General features: G+C 36.8%; 1 long non-coding RNA gene across 1 annotated transcript in view; it reads left to right on the top strand.

The window, feature by feature from the left end:
• The first annotated feature begins 1,205 nt into the window (after positions 1–1,205).
• LOC115288988 overlaps positions 1,206–7,034 on the top strand; it is a 17,836-nt gene continuing 12,007 nt past the window's right edge. Inside the window, exon 1 of the long non-coding RNA XR_003907312.1 lies at positions 1,206–1,360. This is a non-coding gene — a long non-coding RNA (uncharacterized LOC115288988). The remainder of the gene's footprint in view (positions 1,361–7,034) is intronic.

Below are 7,034 nucleotides of genomic sequence, written 5' to 3' on the forward strand. Positions count from 1 at the left end.
ATTCATCATTCTTATTATATAATCGAATGCTCAAACTATACTTTCATGTCCTTCTAATAGGTCCTGATCATTTTTTCAGCATTTCTTTTCTTCCTCATGCAATAAAATATTGGAAGAGAATTCTTTTAGTTATCCATTTGAATGCCAAAAAGCTTATTTTTAAATGAATGATTGGAAGAAAAATGCACATGAAGGCACTTTTTTAATCTTCCATATTTTCTATTTTTTAAGTGAGTAAATTTATGATTTCTTATGTAAGAAATATTATTTTCTTCTTCCTTTCAATCACACTTTTTTCTGTTTTTTTCTTTCCTCTGTTAACTGCATTCCAACTCCTAGATCATGGAAATAAGAAAATTAAATCTTTACCAAAGGTAAGTAAAGCTTGTGTTTTCCTCCTTGTAAAAATCTCCAAGGTAAGAAATCTCTAAGTATTTAGCTACCTGCTTAGAACGTGTATATGTTTTAGAGGTAAGACAATAGAAAAATAACACACATGAATTAATGTGCCAATAAGTTATCTTGTCCCAGCTCTTTCTACCATATCAGAAGATCATATTTGCTTGCTGGTTTGATAACTAAATACCCAATATTGCTGCATATTTGTATGTGATTAGAAACATCAGATTCAGCAGGGGTTGACTCTATGTAAAATTGCTTTCCTGCTGCTCTGGGATCTTGTGAAAGAAAACCAGTGAGTAAATCAATTCACTCTAAGTATCTATGAATTTAAAGTGTTCACCCTTTCTAGGACATGGACTTATATACTGAAAGAAAGAAATGCTTAACTCTAAAGAATGGAGCTCTGTAGATTTTGGTAAGATACTGTTTGAAGAAAGGATCAAAACCATCAGAAGATGGAAGAAAACCTTTTTTTAAAAACATCACAAACCTCACTCTGTAGATTTAAGTATGTCAGAGTTCAGTGACTACATAACATTTTTGAAATGAGAACTGTTTAATTTAGATAAATTAGGGCAGGTAATAATGCACCACTGAACTCTAAAACCAGAAGGTAAAGGTTTGTGGATAGGGATTCAACCCATCTGGAGTGTATTCCCAGAGCCATTGCTGAATAAGTAATGGGATTTTCATTGGAACAATTTTTGCTTGCAGGTGGCAAAACGAGTCTTCCCCTTTGCTCTAGAAGTTTAGAACCTAGAATCTTGACAAAGCACGGAACTCCTTTTGTTTATGCAGAAACAGATAGAGCTGGGAGTTAACATTCATTTATGATTTCCTTAGGGATAAAGTAGGTTCAATTATCAGCAGGAAAGGTAGCTGTCTCTGGAAAAGCTAAGGATGATGACTTCTACATTTCCTCATTTAATATGCATCAAAAAGTGGACACTGACCTTCAGTGAGTACAGCTTTCACTTATTGAGTAATGAAGCAATTTGCTGTCAAATTGTTTCATCAGATTCTACTAGTCATCTGGGATATAATGGATAAGGAGTTTAATTTTATTATTTTCGTGGGAACAGACCATTGGGACTGAGTCTAATTTAGGAAGACACAGTAGAACGTGTACTTTCTGTAGGTTTCTAAAAAAGAATATTGTAATTCTTTTAAAATAATGGGTTATAAAAGGTCTTGTGAGTTGATTTCACTGTTATAAGCCCTTATACTTGACAACAGGAAGACAGTTTCCAAATGGAAGGTGTACTTCTCCTGCTACACTGTCAGAGAAAACCATGAAAGAAAATCTCTTCACAGAAAAAGAACACATCTATCCAATAATGCTTCAACTCTACTATTTAGTTTTCTTCCCAAAGTTCAGCTCTACTTAATTGAGGAGAGCACATTAGGATCATACAAATTTCCTTGAGCAGACCCAAAATAGGGAAAATGTTGGTTCAGGAAGAATTCCTTTGAACCTGTATTAGTTTAGACATGAGTTGATCCTTACTCAGATAAAACTGGAACTTATGATCCTATTTCAATCTCAACACAAACTATTCTGTTTTAATAAATAATATTCTCAGCATTTGGATTTCCCTACTATCAGCAATACATAAAAGCTATGCACCGGAATAACATCTATTTCTTGGATCAGTATTTCCTTTAAAGAATATTTTTAATGATTATTTATTTTTGAGAGACAGAGACGGAGACAGTGTGAGTGGCAGAGAGGCAGAGAGAGGAGACACAGAATCCAAAACAGGCTCTAAGCTCTGACATGTCAGCACAGCGCCCCGCACAAGGCTCCAACTCATGAGCTGTGAGATCGTGACCGGAGCCAAAGTCGGCCGCTTAACCTGAGTCACCCAGGTGCCCCTTGGATCAGTATTTTCTAACTCTATTAAAAAGCTAAGTGAAGCTGATTAAGATAGGTCTGATTCCATCTTCTAGGTATCTTTCTTTCTATCAAATTATACCACAGACTATTGCAAACCTAAGCTTTTTTTTTACTTTGATTCCTTCTGAAATGTCTTTGTTAGCCTATAATTTAATATCAGTGTTATGCTATTGGCCTTTAATAAGGATGATATAAGAAACACTTTTACCATAAACATTTCTATAATCTTACTAGTAATAACATGCATTATATTGTTCAATTCTTGCTGGCAAAGATTTTCAAAATAACCTGCCATTGTATTTGACATAAAGAAAAAAATTGCTAATGTTATCTTTTAATTGGATAGAATAATTAGAATTCTATCTTAATTCTCCATTCATCTTGGTTTTTAGAAAGGTTTGTGTAAATTAATATTTAGTCACTCATACTTTGATATACCACTTGTTTTTTCACATTTCCTTATTTTCTATTTAATTTTGTTGTTTTATGGTGCCCCTGTATTGAAAACCACTACTTGATTTTGAGGATATGAGAGAGATATGTCTTTTATAAGAATATATTCATAAAAGTGATAGTATTCTGCAATGTAAAGCCACCATTGTTATTATTTGAAAAGACAATTTGTCAAGTGTTTCTTTAACATATAATAAAGGGTGTAAGATGGGGAGATTACAAAAGTTCATTCAGTCTGTTTTTAGCTTCCCCACTTCCCTCCTTTCTATAAATTGAATATTTACTATCCTATAATATTGGTCTCAGAATAACTTCCAAGGTTTGGTAAGGATTTACTCTGTACAATTTATTATCAGAGTTTGTACACTAGCTGAAATAGATATTCATGCTTCTTGTAATACAATAGTCATGAGTTCAGTTCTTGCATGGACCATTTATATTTGCTTTATTACAATGTCCCAATAAGTACCTATACCTTTGGCTAATTCTTAAGCAAATGTGTACAGTTAGACATTAAGTGGGTATGAAAAATATCAAATATTTAAATGTGTAAATGAAAAATATATCGATGATAAAGAAAATTTTCTTTTAATTCCATAAAATATTATTGGCTAGTTTTGTCAAGAACTAGAATATCAGTAAGTAGCAAAAATTATAAATATGAGAGAGCAAGCCAGACTATTTTCCTTCTGGTGCTGGTAACTGTTGGTTGACTATATGCAGATCAACATTCTTCTTGTTAAGTAAGTTCACAGGCTTAAAGTTACTCTGTTAGCTTTGCAAGATTTCCCTGCACCTGTAAGAAGCATTCTACTTCCAGATAATCACCACTCCTCAATCCTTTTGCATCAGAATCCATTCATTTTTGCATATCTTGTTTCTTATAGCAGAGAATCAACAATATGGATCATATAGAATATTTCTATTTACATTTTGTGATGAAAAATATAACCTAGATCTCAGCAACCTAATTCTTAACAGTTTTGCTGCTTTAAGGCACGTTTTTAAAAGACTGCCTTGGGGCGCCTGGGTGGCTCAGTCGGTTAGGCCTCCGGCTTCAGCTCAGGTCAGATCTCACATTCGTGGGATCGAGCCCCGTGTCAGGCTCTGTGCTGACAGCCAGCTCAGAGCCTGGAGCCTGCTTCCGGTTCTGTGTCTCCTTCTCTCTCTGCCCCTCCTCCTCTCATGCTCTGTCTCTCTCTGTATCAAAAGTAAATAAAACATTTAAAAAATTTTTTTAAAAAAGACTGCCTTAAGAATTTAGGATCCATCCTCTTCTGTTTCTATTTCTTGGAACAGGTCATCAGGTAAGGATTTGCCTGGAGTAGATTCCTCGGGACGTTAATAGAATTATTTATACAAACTATACTATTAGACTAGACTGAGGAGACATAAGATACAAAAGTGTAAAAATACTAGTTTTTGGTGTAGAAAAATTCATTAGGAAGCAATCTTTTATACTACGTGGTGGTTTGTTTCTGATGCTTCAGAGCAAACTAGAGACATGGGGCCTAATTCAGCATGTTGCTTGTGTTTATAAATAAAATTTTATTGTAATGCAGGAATGCCTATTTATTTGTATATTGTCTATGGCTGTTTTCATGCTACAGTGACCAGGCTAAGTAGGTGCTATGAAGATTATATGGTTTACAAAGTCTAAAGTATTTATTACCTGGCCCTTTACAAAAAAAAAAAAATGTTGGTAACCCCTCTTATTTAGTAAAAGTTGCACTGAACAAGTCATTTAACAAATTTCTGGGCAATGTCAATTTGTTTATGATAGACTTCCCTTCATTGCTTTGGGAACTAGGACATGCTTAATCAAACTTGATATGTACCGCTAGTATAGTGTCACTATGTTAAATATGTTGCATACTAATGTAACTCCATCTTCCTTTTGGTGCCACATTTGTGTTACATTCGTCCATATTTTCTTAACTTCTAAAAATCTATTTTTGCTGGATGGATATCTGCACAAATTCTCATAGACTCTCTACATTTTACAAACAACACGAATTTATTTGCATTCAAATGCTCACCACTTGGCAGCTGTGCACATCCAGAGGCACACAGACCTTCGGAGCCGAGCACAGGACTGCCATGCAGGGTGGCTGGGAGACCAGAGAAGAGAACTAGAGACTGAATCACTCATAGGGTAATCTCTGGAGAGGGGAGACCTTGCCCAGGACTGAGAGCCACTGGGCGTGGAGTGAAATCTGTTCCCCTCAGCAGGCTTGTTCTCCCTTGGGCCTTGCAGCTCTCCAACTTCAGGCAGAGCCAGGGGAAAAAACTGGCTTCACAATCCCCCTACTCAATCCAGGCCAGAAAGCCACTCACCTGCAGGAGATTTTAACTGTGGTGGCAATATTAAGTGCGTGGGCAAGGACTTAGAAACCAGGCAGTACTTAGACAGAAACAATTAGACCCATCTGAGGCACAAAGAGGTTGGACTCAAGAGAGTGGCGGGCAACACATGGTCTGAGGGGTCTTGGGGCACCGCCATTCTCCCCGCATTCACCAAGGCGGGGCTTCAGAGAACAACCCCTGAGACCCGACCTACCTACACCAAGCCACGCCCATCTGCGCTGGAGAGCTGCTGTGTTTTTGCTTACTATTTTTAATTGTTTTCTCTTTCTTTTCTTAATATTTATTTTTTAATTTTCCCCTTGTTTTCTATTTTCTATTTTCCTATTTCCTTCTTTCCTCCCTTTCCCCCTGGAGTCTGGGAAAGACCAACATTTAGGCATTGCTGTGCTTAGATCAACTCTTACAATCTATAGTTTTTCCTTTATCTCATCCTTATCTCCCCCCCTCCACAGGTTTTATGCTCTCAGACTGTCCTTTATCTCTGGCTGTCCCTGTCCCCCCCTCCTCCCCACCTGCTTTTTTTCCCCCTTCTCTTTTCTTTCCTGTTCCTTTTTTTCCTTCTCCTTTTGGTTTGCTTCTTTACTTGTTCTGTCAGTGCATTTGTGTGCTTGTGTTCTCTGTGTGTTTGTCTGTCTGTTTTCCTTTTCAGGGCTACCTCAAGAAACAACCCAAAGCACACATAGTGGAAAGTCCCAAATATCACTGAGTAGGAAATAAATTATTCAGAGTCATAACAAGAGAAACTGAGAGACACTGTTAAAAGAACATCTCCTGAACCAACAGACCCTAGACAGTCAAAGAGCCTCCTTCAATAGAGAAATACTAATAGGTGCACAGTGCAGAACAAGCTTTTAAAACTGATGAGACAGAAGGCTAGCCAAAATGATGAAACCAAAGAACTCTCCTCTAAAGGAACTCCAGGAAGAAATCACAGCTACAGAACTGCTCAAAACAGACACAAGCAATGTAACTGAACAAGAATATAGAATGACTGTCATAAAATTAATTGCTGGGCTTGAAAAAAAGCATGGAAGTCATCAGAGAAGATATTGATACAAAGACTAGGAACCTTCAAAATAGCTGTAATGAGTTAAAAAGAGGCTATAAATGAGGTGAATAATAAAATGGAGGCTACCACTGCACAGATTGAAGAAGCAGAGAGAAGAATAGGTGAATTAGAAGACACAGTTATAGCAAAAGAGGAAGCCGAGGAAAAGAGAGAAATTGATACAGGAGCATGAAAGGAGAATTAGAGACGTGAGTGATAAAATCAAACGGAACAATGTCCATATCATAGGAGTTCCTGAAGAGGAAGAAAAAGAGAGAGAGATCCTGAAGGGGTGCTGAACCAAATCATACATGAAAATTTCCCCAATCTGGGGAAAGAGAATGACATTGAAATTCAAGAAACATACCAAACTCCCCTAAGATGTAACTTGAACTGACCTTCAGCACAACATATCATAGTGAAACTGGCAAAATATAAAGATAAAGATAGAATTCTGAAAGCAGCTAGGGATAAAAGGGCTCTCACGTACAAAAGGAAACCTATCAGAGTGGTTACAGACTTACCTAATGAAACTTGACAGGCCGGAAAGGAATGGCAGGAAATCTTCAATATGATGAACAGGAAAAATATGCAACCAAGAATTCTTTATCCAGCGAGCCTGTCATTCAAAATAGAAGGAGAGATAAAGATTTTCCCAAATAAACAAAAGTTGAGAGAATTCATCACCACGAAACCAACCCTACAAGAAATCCTAAGAGGGACTCTATGAGAGAAAGGTAGCAAGGAATATAAGACACCAGGGACATCAATGCAAACATGAACCTTACAGAGAAGACCATGAATCTAAACCCACATTTTTCAATAATAACACTGAATGTAAATGGACTGAATGCTCCAGTCAAACGA

The sequence above is a fragment of the Suricata suricatta genome, chromosome 4, assembly GCF_006229205.1.
Source record: "Suricata suricatta isolate VVHF042 chromosome 4, meerkat_22Aug2017_6uvM2_HiC, whole genome shotgun sequence".
NCBI lineage: Eukaryota > Metazoa > Chordata > Mammalia > Carnivora > Herpestidae > Suricata > Suricata suricatta.